Genomic DNA, 14,261 nt, shown 5'->3' with positions numbered 1-14,261 from the left:
CCCTATAGTTCCAGCCTCCACTTGGCAATGCATTTCTCACTATTCTCTGTATAAAAACTTAGCCCTGGCATCTCCCCAAAATTTTATTCCCATCACCTTCTACAGATGTCTCTTGGTATTTGGTACTGACACTCTAGGAAAAAAAGTACTGGCTGTCTGCCATATCTATGCCCCTCATAATCTTATAGATATCTATTGTCCCCTCTCATTCTTCTTCACTCTCTTTTTCTTTAAATGATTTATTCATTCAAAATACAGATAATAAGTAACACATATAATAATAAACAAAGCATGAAAATTATATTTTATATATAGTAAAAAAAAGAAAGAAAAAAAAGGAAAGAAACCCCTGCCCCCACTCTTTCAGTCAACTCTCCTAAGGAGAGCCATAAAGAAAAAAGGAAAAAATAAAGAAAAGTAAAGCATACATATTAAAATCTAGTCAGTATAAATCAAGATGTAAATATTCTGAATATAACAACCACCTATTAATAAAAAATCTATTAATTATCCACAAAACATATGTAATTTTTTCCATTATTAAACAATATTTCATCTCATTATGTCAAAAGTTTCAAACTTAATCATTTCAGGTAAAATCATATCTCTACCGAACACACGTTTTACCAAAGATCAAACTTGATAAAAATATGCTTACGCATAATCGGACTGTTTAAACCCTGATCATTAAAAGTAGCAAACTTCAACTTTGACATATCCACTAATATTACTAAAAACTAATAATATCAATATATAAAGACTCAGATCAACGAAAATAGGCCCTCCAATAGGAGAAAAAGAAACCACAAATTAAAGTCTAAATAAAATGAAAATTAAAAATAAGATAAAAAGAAAAAAAAACAAAAAAAAATTAGCAAAAGGTAGTAATCCCTAAACAAAAGTTGGGTGTTGATCACCCACCAGTGGGTGATGACTAGTAGAACATAGAGCCTCCCTGGCCAAACAAAGAATAACAACAAGATATCATAATGACATAAAAAGAAAATAAAAATAAAAAAGTTCTTCTATTCATCCAAGAAATTCCAGACTCAGTGACCCCATTTCAAGGAAATGGACTCTTTCCATTCCCATTTCTCCCATTTCTGCCATTTCTTCCATTTCCAGAACAACCAGATTTTTCTTTAGGAGACAATGGTGGGGTACGTCTTTGTCCTCTTACATCTGGCAACGAGTCAGCAAAACTCATTGCTTCACACTCATTCTCAAAAAACTGAGATTGAAAGTCTCCATAAAATACCTACAACACTGCCGGATAGCGAAAAATAGACTTATAACCTCTACGCCACAAAACTTCTTTAATTGGATTAAAACAACACCGACGCTGAATAACCTCTTGACTCAAATCAGGATAAAAAAAACTCTACTATTCTGAATCATTAACAGAGCATGTTGTCTCGCGTTTTGCACTGCTAAACAAAGTATCGTTTCTCTGTCCAAATAATTCAAACATTGAATTATCACGGGTCTCGGTGGTTGACCAGGCCGAGGTCTTCTTCTTAAGGCTCTATGAGCTCTTTCCAATACCAAACCTCTAGAGAAAATTCCTGCCCCAGTATTTGTGGAATCCATTCGGTAAAAAAAACGAAGAGGATCTTGTTCTTCCATACCTTCCGGCAAACCAACAATCTTCACATTATTCCTTCTACTTTGATTCTCCAAATAATCTACTTTCCTCTCTAACTCCCTCTCACGTTCTCGCAATTCTTTAACGGATTCTTCCACCTCCAACACTTTTTCTGTATTAGAAGCCACTTGTTGTTGACATTTCAAAAAAGCAGCCTGAAATTGTTTAAAATCCTCACAAGATGCTTCCACATGTATTTTAACTGTATCCAGTTCCAAACCGAGCCTCTGAGACATTTCATTCAGCATAGGCTGAATGATAAGGCTTAGCTGTTTACATTGTAATTCAGAAAAGCTCAGCCCTGCTTTCTCTTGCATAGTGGCAGAACCAGGTAACTGCAGCTCCTGCTGCATCTCAACAACAGGCAGTTTAACAGTTTTACTGCGGGTCTGGACTCCCAGCGACGGCACCCCGACTTCCTCAGGGGGCCGACGCTGTTCTCCCCCCTCAACCCGTTGTTGCTTCAAAAACTCACAAAAAAGACCAAAATATTCAGATTGGAGTATATCCTGGGGTATTTCAAGCAATGGAGTCGTCTTCTTACGTGCCCCCTCCGTTAAAGTCGGCAGGCTGCCAGGATCGGGATCCACATAGGGGGCACACGCACCATCCTCCTGAGAATGGGTAATTGCAGCGATGTCCTTCTCCTGATGAGTAGTAGTCATTTTTTCAGCTCCCACAGGCAATCTCTGTGGTTTAGGCTTGAAAGAAAGTAAACCTGAAGTTGTAGCAGACTGTTTAGGCTCTAAATCTTCAAGACTCCGAAAATGTAATTTCTTCTGTACTTGAGGTTTAATTTTTTTACCATTAATAGCCATAAAAATTCCTTGATACTTTAAACTAAGTTTTAAAAAATTTAAACCTGAAAACAAAGAGTTAAAAACGGGTTCTTAAAAGTCTGGTCAGAGAGGCCGAGATTACACATCTAGTCTCTACGACATCTTGCCACGCCCCATTCTTCTTCACTCTCAACAGAAAATCACTTGCTCTGTTAACCTTGCCTCACAAGTAAGTTTACCAGGCAACATTCTGGTAAATCCACACCAAAGTTCCCATATCCTACCTGTAAGGAGGCAACCAGATCTGAACATAGCAATGAGTGAATGTAGAAAGGGTAAGAAGCAGGAGGGTGGGGTCCTTAAGGCAGATCAAAGATGAATAATACAACATAAAGATGGTAAATTTGGCCAGACTATTTGGGTGTAGTAAAAACACAGAAATTCTGGAGTAACTCAGCAGGTCTTGTAGCGTCCATAGGAGATAAAGATATATTACTGAGATTTTGGGCCTAAGACCTTCTTCAAGGCATAAATATAAAGTGGGCAGACACGTGAATTAAAACAAAGGGCAGGGGGAGGAGTGGTGACCAACAGACAAAAGGTGTTAACTGGATATGGTTAGGAGGACAGGAGATAGGAAAGGTGAGAATTTATTGGGGGAGGACGTATTTAGCTCTGTAAAAAAGGAAAAATGGAAGAGAGAAAGAGAGCAAGAGAAAAGGAGACATAGGGATAGATGGGAGTGGGGGATAACCGAAAGGGGAGGTCAGATGTTAATACTGTCTGGTTGGAGGTTGCCTAGACAGAAGATGAGGTGTTGTTCCCCTAATTTGCGATTGGTCTCAGTCTAGCAGTGATAACTGTATGAGTTCATGAGTGCGTGAAGCAATCGCCCAATCTGCATCAGTTTCTCCGATGTAGAGGAGACCACAACGGAAGCACCAGATGCAGTAGATAACCCTTGAAGATTCACAAATCAAGTGTAGCTTTACTTGGAAGAATTGCTTGGGGCCACAAATGATGCTGAGGGACGAGGTGTGAGCACAAATGCAGGACATACATCCTGTGGTCAGTGGGGTAGGTGCCAAGGAGACAATTGGTGGGAAGAAAGGAGTGAACGAGAGAGTGATAGAGGGAGTGGTCCTTGAGGAAGGTGGATGGGGAGGAGAAGCGAAGATGTGGTGGGATCCCGTAGTAGGTGGTGGAAATGGCAGAGGATGATATGTTGAATGCAAAGGCTGGTGAGGTGGTAGGGGAGAACAAGGGGAATCATATCCTTGTTGTGCATGGGGGCAGAGGGAACTAAAAGAGTTGTGTGACTAATGGAGAATATGCAGGTGAGGACTGAGTTGATGGTGATTGAGGGGAAGCCATATATTTTGAAGAAAGAGGAGATCTTGGGTGATCTGACATAGAAGACCATGTCCTGGTAGTAATGTGACAGAGACGGAGGAACTAAAAGAAAGGAATGGAGTTACAAGGGACAGGATGTGCAGAGGTGTAGTCAAGGTAGCTGTGGAAATTGGTTGGTTTGTAGATGTTTTTCAAGAGTTTGTCTCCGAGATAGAGACAGACATTGAGAGAGGGGAGAGTGTTGGTACAGATGGACTAAATGAAATTAAGGTCAGTGTGGAAGTGTGCAGCAAAGTAAATGAAGTCAATAAGCTCATCATATCGGATATGTTGAATGTTTAATGGGTGGGGAGGGGGTGGGAAGGATGGAGAGAAGGGAGGGGGGGAAGGGGAGAAAATGACTGTGTATATTCAAGAGGGAAATGTTTAAGTGTATTTTCGTCAATATGGTACATAGTGTGAAAAAATTTTTTAAATCAAAACAAGCTCATCATTGCTGGATTAGCCAGCACCAAAGCAGAGGAAAAGTTGAGCAGCCTTGCATGTGTAGGCTTGCAGGATGGATTGTTCCACATAGCCAATAAAAAGGCAGGCATAGCTGGGACCCATGTGGGTATCCGTGGCTATCGATTTTACTTGCAGAAAGTGAAATGTCAAAGGAGAAGTTATTCATGGCGATCCAGCTCCAACAGGGTCATCAAGTTTGCAGATGACCCAACAGTAATCGGCTTCATCAGAAACAACGATGAGTTTCACTACAGAGAACAGGTGAAAATCTCATGAAATTGTGTGAGAGTTATGTGGATAAGACAAGGGAAATGATTGTGGACCTCAGGAGGACCAGGAATGATAACTCCATTACACATCAACAACTCTGTAGTAGAGAGAGTGCAAAGCACCACGTTCCTTGGAGTTCACTTAACTAGTGACTTATCAAGGATACTCAACATCTCATCACTTGTCAGAAAGGCACCTCAGAGAATGCACTTCCTGAGAAGACTGAAGTGAGCAAGGTTACTGCCCACCAATATGTCAACCTTCCTCAGGAGCTCTATTGAGAGCATCCAGGCCAGCTGCATCACAGTGTGGTACAGTTGCTGTAGAGAAATGGATCAGAGGTCAATCCTCTCAATCATAAGAATGGCAGAGAAGATCCCTAGAATCTCCCTGCCCCCAATCAATATGATCTACTGGGATCAGTGTCTGAAGAGGGTGCATAAAATTGTTGAGGTCACCTTCCAACTCGAACACAGCATTTTTCAGCTGCTTCCATCAGGAAAAAGATATAGTAGTATCAGAGCCAGCACCACCAGGCTGAGAAACAGCTTCTCCATTGACAGCGAGAATACGGAATGGCCAAAGGAACTACTCACACTAACCATCTGTGAATCTCATATTCATGAAGCAATTGTATTTATTTATTTGATGGATGAAATATTTGTCCTGCTTATGCATTGTTTGTCTAAATGTGTGTTATGTTTGATTGTGTGTCTGCGCATTTTGCACCGAGTACTGGAGAACATTGTTTCTTCGTGTTACACTTGTACAATCAGATGAAAATAAACCTGACTTGCCTTGACAAGTTCTATCAGCTGGAAGAAGGTGGTGGTGGAGGGGGACTTGTTGGTTCTGTTGTCAGGAAAAAAAAACAAAGGGCTTTGAGGCCTTCAGGATGGGGAATGGAGGTGTACAGTAATTGAATGTCAATGATGAAGATGTGGCAGTTGAGTTCAGGGTACTAGAAGTTGTAACTAGTTGCAGCTCCAGTTGGATTCAAGATGGATACCTCTACACGGTCCTGAGTGAAGTTCTTTAGTATAGTTGTTTTAAAAGAACCCAAGTTTATTTATACAATAAAAGAAACATCACCTGGTACCAATAGTACCAGGAGTGGAAGAAAAACCAGGAGTGTGCAGACGGTGTATCAGTCATTGTCAGCAGTGATATGGAGAGTTTAAGACTCCTAATGCTATAAATTGGACTGAAAATGTCAAACACGAGTGGAGACTGTTCAAACAAAGATTTATGCTATACCTGCAAGCCATTGGATGATAGAAAACCTGATGCAAGGAAGATTTCACTGCTATTTACTGTGCTGGGACATCAAGCACTAGAGATTTTCAATACATCTGTTTTTGCTGAGGCAGAAGATCAGGGCAAGATCAACAAGGTTATCAAGATGTTTGATGAATACTGTTCACAAAAAAGAATTAAATGTTCAAGAAGTTAATATCTTGCTCATGCACACAGCTCCAGGGAGAGAGCTTTGACATTTTTTAATGGACTTAAAATTAAATGCAATAACATGCAATTTTGAATCGATGCAAGATTCAATAATCCGTGATCAAATTGTGTTCGGGATAAGCGATAAGGAAGTGAGAAACAGGTGGGGGAAAGAGACAGGGTTTACCTTAGCTGGAGCTGTGAATATATGCCACGCCTGTGAATTAGCTCTGCAACAAAAAGATTCAATTGTAAATGATGTGGCACTAAACATACACCAAAACAATGTTCACCTTATGGAAAAGTCTGTAGTAAGTGCAAATGGCAGAATCACTGCACAAAGCAATGTTTTCGCAAAGGGAAACAAAATAGAACTAAACAAAAACACTAAAGAAGACACTTTGCATACTATAGAAGAAACTGCTCTCTGTGACACACTTTTCGAGGACATGATAGTGCAGTAAGATTCTAAACCAACAGACATTGAATTGCCAAGTGTGAACAGAGATGAGCAGGACAAGTGGACTGTATCATTGCATAAATGGAGCAAATATTCCTTTCGAGCTGGACACAGGGGAAAAGATCAATTTCATCCATGAGAGCACTGAAGATAATGCTATACATCCATGCAAATCTTGTACAACTCAAAACCTACAATGGATAGAGCATCGACACAAAAGGTACATGTAAACTCAAGGTGAAATTCAAGATAAAGAGCACCACCTCAGGTTCACAGTAGTCCCAGATGGACATGAATCTCTGCTTGGTGACAAAACATGTGTAAACATAAGTCTAGTCAAGAGGGTGTACACACCAGGGAAACCTATTGTGTTAGCTGATGCGTTATCCAGGGCAATGACGCAGAGTGAAGCACACAATGAGAGTTCCACAGAGACATGTGTATCTCCATGTGAATCACTGAATATCTTACCATATCTGACATGAAATCCAAGTAGATTGCAGCTGAAGCAGAAAAGAACACAGCTCTACAGAAGGTCATCAAGAATCTGAATGAAGGATGCCTTGGAGGTGAACGTCAACCATTCTAGATCAGCACTGAGCTGGAAAAATGCAAGAGGAGGGCCAGAACTGCTGTTTATTGGCCAGGGATAAATGCTGACATTGACAGGATTGTTTCCAGTTGTGTGACCTATTTTAAATATCACGCAAAGCAGACAAAGGAGCCCTTGATAATAATTGAATTACTAGCAGAACTATGGCAGAAAGTTGGGACTGATCTGCTCCACATGGATCAAAATAATTACTTGGTGGTTATTGATTATCTATTGAACTATCTGGAGATTGCGTTGCTTCCTAATATGTCTGCTGCTTGTGTGAAAAAATATATGAAATCAATTTTTGCAAGACATGGAATTCTTCAAATTGTCTACAGTGACAATGGACCATGCTACAATTGTCGAGAATTCTAGAACTTTGCAGAAGAGTATGATTTCTGACATGTGATTTCAAGTCCTCTGCATCCACAAGCAAACTGTAAAGCAGAGAAAGAAGTTTGCATAGTTAAACAGTGGCTCAGATTCATATCTAGCTCTATTGAGTTACAGAGCTTCGCCACTTGAACATGGCATATCACCCTCTGAGGTTCTGATGGGACATAGACTACACACCACACTTCCCAAGATATCGCAGGCAAAACTCTCCCCACTATTGAGTACATTTACAGGGAACAATGCCATCAGAGAGCAGCAGGAATCATCAAAGACCCACACCACCCAGCACATACTCTGTTCTCACTGCTGCCATCAGGTAAGAGGTATAGATGCCACAAAACTAGCACCACCAGATTCAGGAACAGCTACTACCCTTCGACCATCAAACTCATCCGTGACAAACTCAATCAGAGACTCATTTAAGGACTCTTACTTGTGCACTTTATTGATTTACTTTGTTCTCTCTGTATTGTGCAATCAGTTTGTTTACATTTTTTATCTGTTTACAATTTTTATTTGTTTGCATGTTTATGCTGTATAGTTGTGGTAATTCTGCCTCACCCACATGAAAAAGGAATCTCATGGTTGTATGTGATGTCATGATGTACTGACAATAAATCTGAAATCTGAGACATGATGGTTGAAGTAAAAACACAGCACTGGAGATACTCAGCTGGTAAAACAGTGTATTTTATACAGCAAAGATAAAGATACATAACCAATGTTTCAGGCTTGTGTCCTTCATCAAGACAGACAAATGTGGGCAGATGCCCAATAAAATGATGCGGGAGGGTCAGGGGGACGTTCCAAAGGCAGGAGGTAATCGGTCCATGAGGAGGCTAGTAGTAGGAGGAGGGATGGCTTTGTGAATGGAGAGGGGAGGGGGTGGAAGCATCAGGAAAGATGAAGGGAAAGGGAAGGGAGGAGGGAACAGTGAGTAGACAAGCAGAAACTGGAGAAATGGATGTTAATGGCATCCTGGTGGAGAGTGCCCAGCCAGAAAATAAAGTGTTAATCCTTCAATTTATGAATGGTCTTGGTTGGATAGTATATGAGGCCAGGGTCAGAGATGGGAGGATGGGAAGTGGTTGGCCACTGGGAGATTCATGTCACTGATGCAGACAGAGCGAAGGAGCTCAGTGAAATGATCTCCCAATCTGCACCCAGTTTCTCCGATATAGAGAAGGCCACAATGGGAGCACCAGATGCAGTAGATAACTCCTGCAGATACACGAGTGAAATGTTGCATCCGAGAGACTGAGAGATCACTTCGCCAAGCCCCTTCACTCTGTCCACATCAGTGACAAGGATCTCCTAATGGCCAACCACTTCAATTCCACACACTACTTCCATGCTCACATCTCTGTCCATGGCCTCATATTATCTCACCAAGACCACTCATAAATTGGAGGACTAACACTTGATTTTCTGCGTGAAATATAAAGTGTTCACTATCGCTACTCTGGAGACAAAGTCTTGGAGAACAGGTTCAGCTTTATTTCGAGTCTGCAGAGTCGGGTGTCCCTGGTCTGGAGACACACTGGAGGTTCAGAATCATCACTCTTTTGTACAGTCCCACGCTCAACATCACCCCACCTTCATTTACCTTCTTCCAATCAGAAACCCAATACATTACAACATTCTCCTTTTCACTTCCATCAATACAGGTATCACTCAGCTCCTCCCTCTTCATACATCGCATGTTATGTTAATTAGTTTATTCCCTCCTTAGGGGCGTCTAAGTTAATATTCATGTCTCTATTAAGCAAGCGCAGTACTAGCTATAGACTACCTCAGGTCACTGTACCAGCCTTGAGGCTCCTGATAAGAAGAGGCCTACTAGCTAATATTGTCTGTTTTCAAGCTCTCATCGACATTCTTTGCATTCCATCCTTTTCACAGAATGGTGCGAGTTTAATCATCTTCAACTATATTTCACATCTGTCTGGACACTCTCCAGCCAGATGTCACCAACATCGACTTCTCTAGTTCCTGCTAGGCTACTCTGCATTCTTCCTTCCCTTTCCTTTCCCTTTATCTTATTTCCTCCATCTCTCCACCCCCCCTTCTCTCTCCATTCACAGAGTCATCCTCTCCTATTTGCTGGTGTGCCCGCTGTCCCTTATCCACCTAAAACCTGCTGCCTTTGGGCCTGTGCTCCTCCTCCGCCTCTCCACATCCTACTATTTTGTTCAGATGCCTGACCACATTTTGTCCATTCCTTGATGAAGGCTTCATGCAGGAAATGTTAGCTATGTATCTTATCTTTGCTACATAAATTACATTGTTTTACCAGCTGTGTTTCAACAGCATTGTGTTTTTACAAATAACAGATTTTTTAATGAAGGAATATGTTATTCCATGGAGGATTCCATGGAGGATGCTTAAATTCTGCCACAGGTAGGGCAGGAAGCACAAGACAAGCAGAGGGACTGTGCTTCTTTAACTTGCTGAGGATGTCACCATTGTGGAGACCCAAGATACTCCTCTCCCATTTTCACAGGAATGGCCAGGGATTCAACAGTGGCTGGAAGAAAGGTGCCAGAGAGTAGCAGTAGATAATTGTTTGTCAGGATGGAGGCCAGTGACAAGAGGTGTACCTCAGGGTTTGGTATTGGGACCATTAATGATCTGGAAGATAGGGCGGTAAATTGGATTAGTAAATATGCAGATGATACTAAAATAGGGGGAATTGCGGATGATGAAGAGGGGTTTCAAAGATTGCAGAGGGATTTAAACTGCTTAGAGGATTGGGCAGAAAGTTGGCAGATGGAGTTTAATGCTGATAAGTGTGAGGTGCTTCATTTTGGAAAGAATAATCAAAGCAAGACATATGTGATAAATGGGAGGGCATTGAAGAATGCAGTGAAGCAGAAAGATCTAGGAATAACGATACATTGTTCCCTGAAGGTAGGAGCACATGTGGATAGGGTGGTGAAGAAAGCCTTTAGTATGCTTGCCTATATAAATCAGTGCATAGAATATAGGAGTTGGGAAGTAATGGTGAAACTGTACGAGGCATTGGTGAAGTCAAATTTAGAGTACTCTGTGCAGTTCCGGTCACTGATTTATAGGAAGGATATTGACAAGATAGAGAGAGTGCAGAGAAGATTTACAAAAATGTTGCCTGGGTTTCAGCCAGGAGAGATTGAGCAAATTAGGTCTTTATTCCTTGGAACATAGAAGGCTGAAAGGGGATTTGATAGAGGTGTTTAAGATAATGAGAGGGATAGATAGAGTTGATGTGGAAAGGCTTTTCCCATTGAGAGTAGGAGAGATGGATACAAGAGGTCATGGGTTGAGAGTTGATGGGCAAAGGTTTAGGAGTAACATGAGGGGGAACTTCTTTACTCAGAGAGTGGTTACTGTGTGGAATGGGCTTCTGGGAAAGGTGGTGAAGGCAGGATCAATTTTGTCATTTAAGAAAGAGTTGGATAAGTATATGGAGGGATATGGGCAGAGTGCTGGTAAGAGGGATTAGAGGAGGGTACTTGGATCAGTGCGGACCAAAGAGGCCTGTTTCTGTGCTATAATTGTAATATGGTTATATGGTTATATGATATCGATGAGTCAATGAAAATCAAAGAGATTTGAAAAATGCCCTTAAAAAGATTTTTCTGTTCTTGTGGGAACCTCTTGCTGAGGTTTTGGGGAAGGTGTTCATTTCAGAAATCAGGTATAAGGATTACATGACTTAACCACTAGAGCTGGTCGGATGTTACCTGAGTCACCACATTGGGGATATTAGTCCATAAAATGATGCTGGTTTTGGCCAAAAGATTTGGAGAATTTTTGAGGAAGGTGTATTGATAATATTTTTCCAGTGTTTTGAGGTATCTAATGCAGTTAACTATGACACCAAAAGCTACAGGAGGGTAAAGATCAACAGACCATAGGGTCAGGAACTTTTTGAAGTCTTCGCCTCAGTCTACCAAAGACTGAATACTTTTCTCTTCAATCTTCTGGAGACTATGCTGACACAATGGAAATAGGGTAAATTCCATATTCAATGCCTTTACAGATGGGTGGCTTCCAAGATATGGAAAATGAGCAACATTTCCCCGAGTCTTATATATTTTAATCATTTAGTTTTATTGTTGCATGGCAGGTACATTTGGTGGGCATCTCTGTCTTCCAGATGTTTAGTGCAAGGCCTTTCATGTCATAGTCAACTACATAAGATACCTCAAAGCTCTGAAAAGATTCCTGAATGAACAATGAACCACACACACCACCTTACTTTGTCTTTTTCATTTCTTGCACTATTTTTAGTTATTTGGTAAGATGGTTTATATAAATGATCACACTATGTGGCAACTGCAACGAAGGGAATTTTGTGACATGTTCATGACAATAAATTCAGATTCTTATGCTTATTCATCCTAGGCATTTCAGTGAAGTCAATGATAACCTGGAGTTTGGGATTTAAAAGTGCATATATACAAGTACTGTATTGTGTAACTTCTTTAAATCAAAATAACTGATATGTGGATAACAATTTTGGAGATCAGACAATGAAGCATGAAGTTTCCCCACTCGTTTGTGGATTAGCTTCCTTCCAGCAGGGTGTTCATTTGAGATGAGGTGCAGAAAGAATGATTGAGATATAGTTGGATCAGTGATGGAGCCTTGCTTGATCTCAGTTCATAATCAGTGTGAACCTGATGGCTATGATCATGTTTGCACATGATCATATACCAGCCATGGATATTGATGAAATTCTTTTATCAGTCAAATTTGTGAAATTTAAAGTTCAAATTTATTGTCAGAATACATTCATTATATCACATAAAACCCTGTGATCCTTTTCTGTGTGCCTGGATTAGTCAACTCAATATTGGTAACTATAAAGTGTACTTAAAGAAATAAATTCCCCTCATCCATCCAAAGACCATACAGAGAGCTTGATGATGCACCATATACAATTTTATTAGATATCTCAGGCAATGAATATTATGATAATTGTACACCCTGGTGAATAGAATCTGCATTTTGACTCTGGATAAAGCTCTTATGCAACCAGGAGGAGACAGCAATGATAGTAAGTCCCCTCTTGTAATTACCACAAATGGACGTAACTTTTTTTCTTGAAGATGGATGCAATGATGGCCTCTTAAGGGATTTGCTATCATTCTGAATATTGCACCCTGAAGCATACTGGAAGAAACAGTATAGTGTGAGCAGTGCGTGAACAGCCAAGCCATCCAGGCAAATTGGAACAGTTTGCCTATCACATCAACTTTAAGGCAAGGAGGAGTCACGTGATGGAGTAGTGGCCGGACAGTGAACTCCAGCCCTCTCCAGAAAAGTCGGAAAAAACAAAGGAAAACACAAAGGCACAAAAATAAAAATTAAAGTAAAGTGAGTATAAAGGTGGAAAGAAAATGGCGACGAAAAAAGAAAAATCGAAACCAATGGTAAGAAGAGAGGAAGAGAAGACAACGGAAGAAGGAGAAGGCTTTACCTGTTCGAAGAGGCCCGTGGTGGAGAGAGAAACCCGCTCCCTCAGGTCGGTAGAAAGTGGACTACAAAAATGGCTCGCTGAGCCGAGTAAAAGTGCGCAACCGCGCATGCGCGATGCGCATGCAAAAAAACACACCGACGGGAGGGGTGACCAGCTGGGGAGTCGATCTCCACAGCCGGCAATGACAGCTGCAGAACAGCTGCAACAAGAGGAGAATATAGAAGACAACGAAAACAAGAAAGAAGAGAAGGAAAGGGCAACAAAGAAACAACAGATGGCCAACCCAGAGGAAGAAGAAGAGGAAGAGGAAGAGTACAGTGAAATAGAAGAAGAAGGGAAAGGCAAGACAAAGGATATACTTTCTCTTATTAAAGAATACATGGAGTCATTTAAAGAATGGCAAGCGCAAGAATTTAATGATTTAAGAAGAAGAATAAACAATACAGAAGAGAAAATGAATAAAATAGATATGACCTTATCAGAAATGGGAAAAAGAATGGACAAGGTGGAAGAACGAGAAGCAGCAGTAGAAATGGAGGTAGAGGACTTAAAAAAGAAATTAGAGGAATCTAATAAAAAAGTTAAAGAGACACAAGAACTGTTAGCTCAGAAAATAGATATAATGGAAAATTATAACAGAAGAAATAACATAAAGATAGTGGGCCTTAAGGAAGATGAAGAAGGCAAGAATATGAGAGAGTTTATAAAAGATTGGATCCCTAGGATCCTAGGATGTCCAGAACTACAGCAAGAAATGGAAATAGAAAGGGCACATAGAGCAGTGGCCTTTAAACCACAACCACAACAAAAGCCAAGATCTATTTTAGTAAAATTCCTAAGATATACTACAAGAGAAAAGGTACTGGAGAAAACAATGGAAAAAGTTAGAGAGGACAACAAGCCACTGGAGTACAAAGGGCAAAAAAACTTCATTTATCCAGATATAAGTTTTGAACTCCTGAAGAAGAGAAAGGAGTTCAATACAGCAAAGGCGATTTTATGGAAGAAAGGGTATAAATTTATACTAAAGCATCCAGCGGTATTGAAAATATTTATTCCAGGACAACAAAACAGACTATTCTCGGATCCAGAGGAAGCACGAAAATTTGCAGAACAATTACAAAATAGACTGAGAGATGAAGACGTGTAACGAGAGTACAAAAGACTGCAAACTAAAAAGACATAAGTTTTGAGCTCCTGAAGAGGAGGAAAGAGTTCAAAACATTGAAAACGATCTTATGGGGAAAAAAAAAACAACTATTCTTGGATCCAGAGGAAGCAAGGAAATTTGCAGAACAACTACAAAACAAACAGAGAGATGAAGACATGTAATAAGAGTAAAAATG

The 14,261-nt window shown here is 40.5% G+C and overlaps 1 long non-coding RNA gene across 5 annotated transcripts in view; it reads right to left on the bottom strand.

Moving 5' to 3' along the window:
* Positions 1–14,261, bottom strand: part of LOC138753360 (uncharacterized) — a 137,718-nt gene that overhangs the window by 50,353 nt on the left and 73,104 nt on the right. For 4 of the 5 annotated variants that reach the window (XR_011351133.1, XR_011351134.1, XR_011351129.1 and 1 more), the window contains 2 exons: positions 6,188–6,230; positions 5,812–5,970 (listed from right to left, as the gene is read on the bottom strand). The exons of the other annotated variant lie outside the window; for it this stretch is intronic. This is a non-coding gene — a long non-coding RNA (uncharacterized lncRNA). The remainder of the gene's footprint in view (positions 1–5,811; positions 5,971–6,187; positions 6,231–14,261) is intronic. 5 annotated transcript variants of the gene reach the window in all.

Source organism: Narcine bancroftii, chromosome 1 (genome assembly GCF_036971445.1).
Source record: "Narcine bancroftii isolate sNarBan1 chromosome 1, sNarBan1.hap1, whole genome shotgun sequence".
Classification (NCBI taxonomy): Eukaryota; Metazoa; Chordata; class Chondrichthyes; order Torpediniformes; family Narcinidae; genus Narcine; species Narcine bancroftii.
Note: the sequence above shows the minus strand (reverse complement) of the source record. Positions and strands in the feature narration are given on the sequence as shown.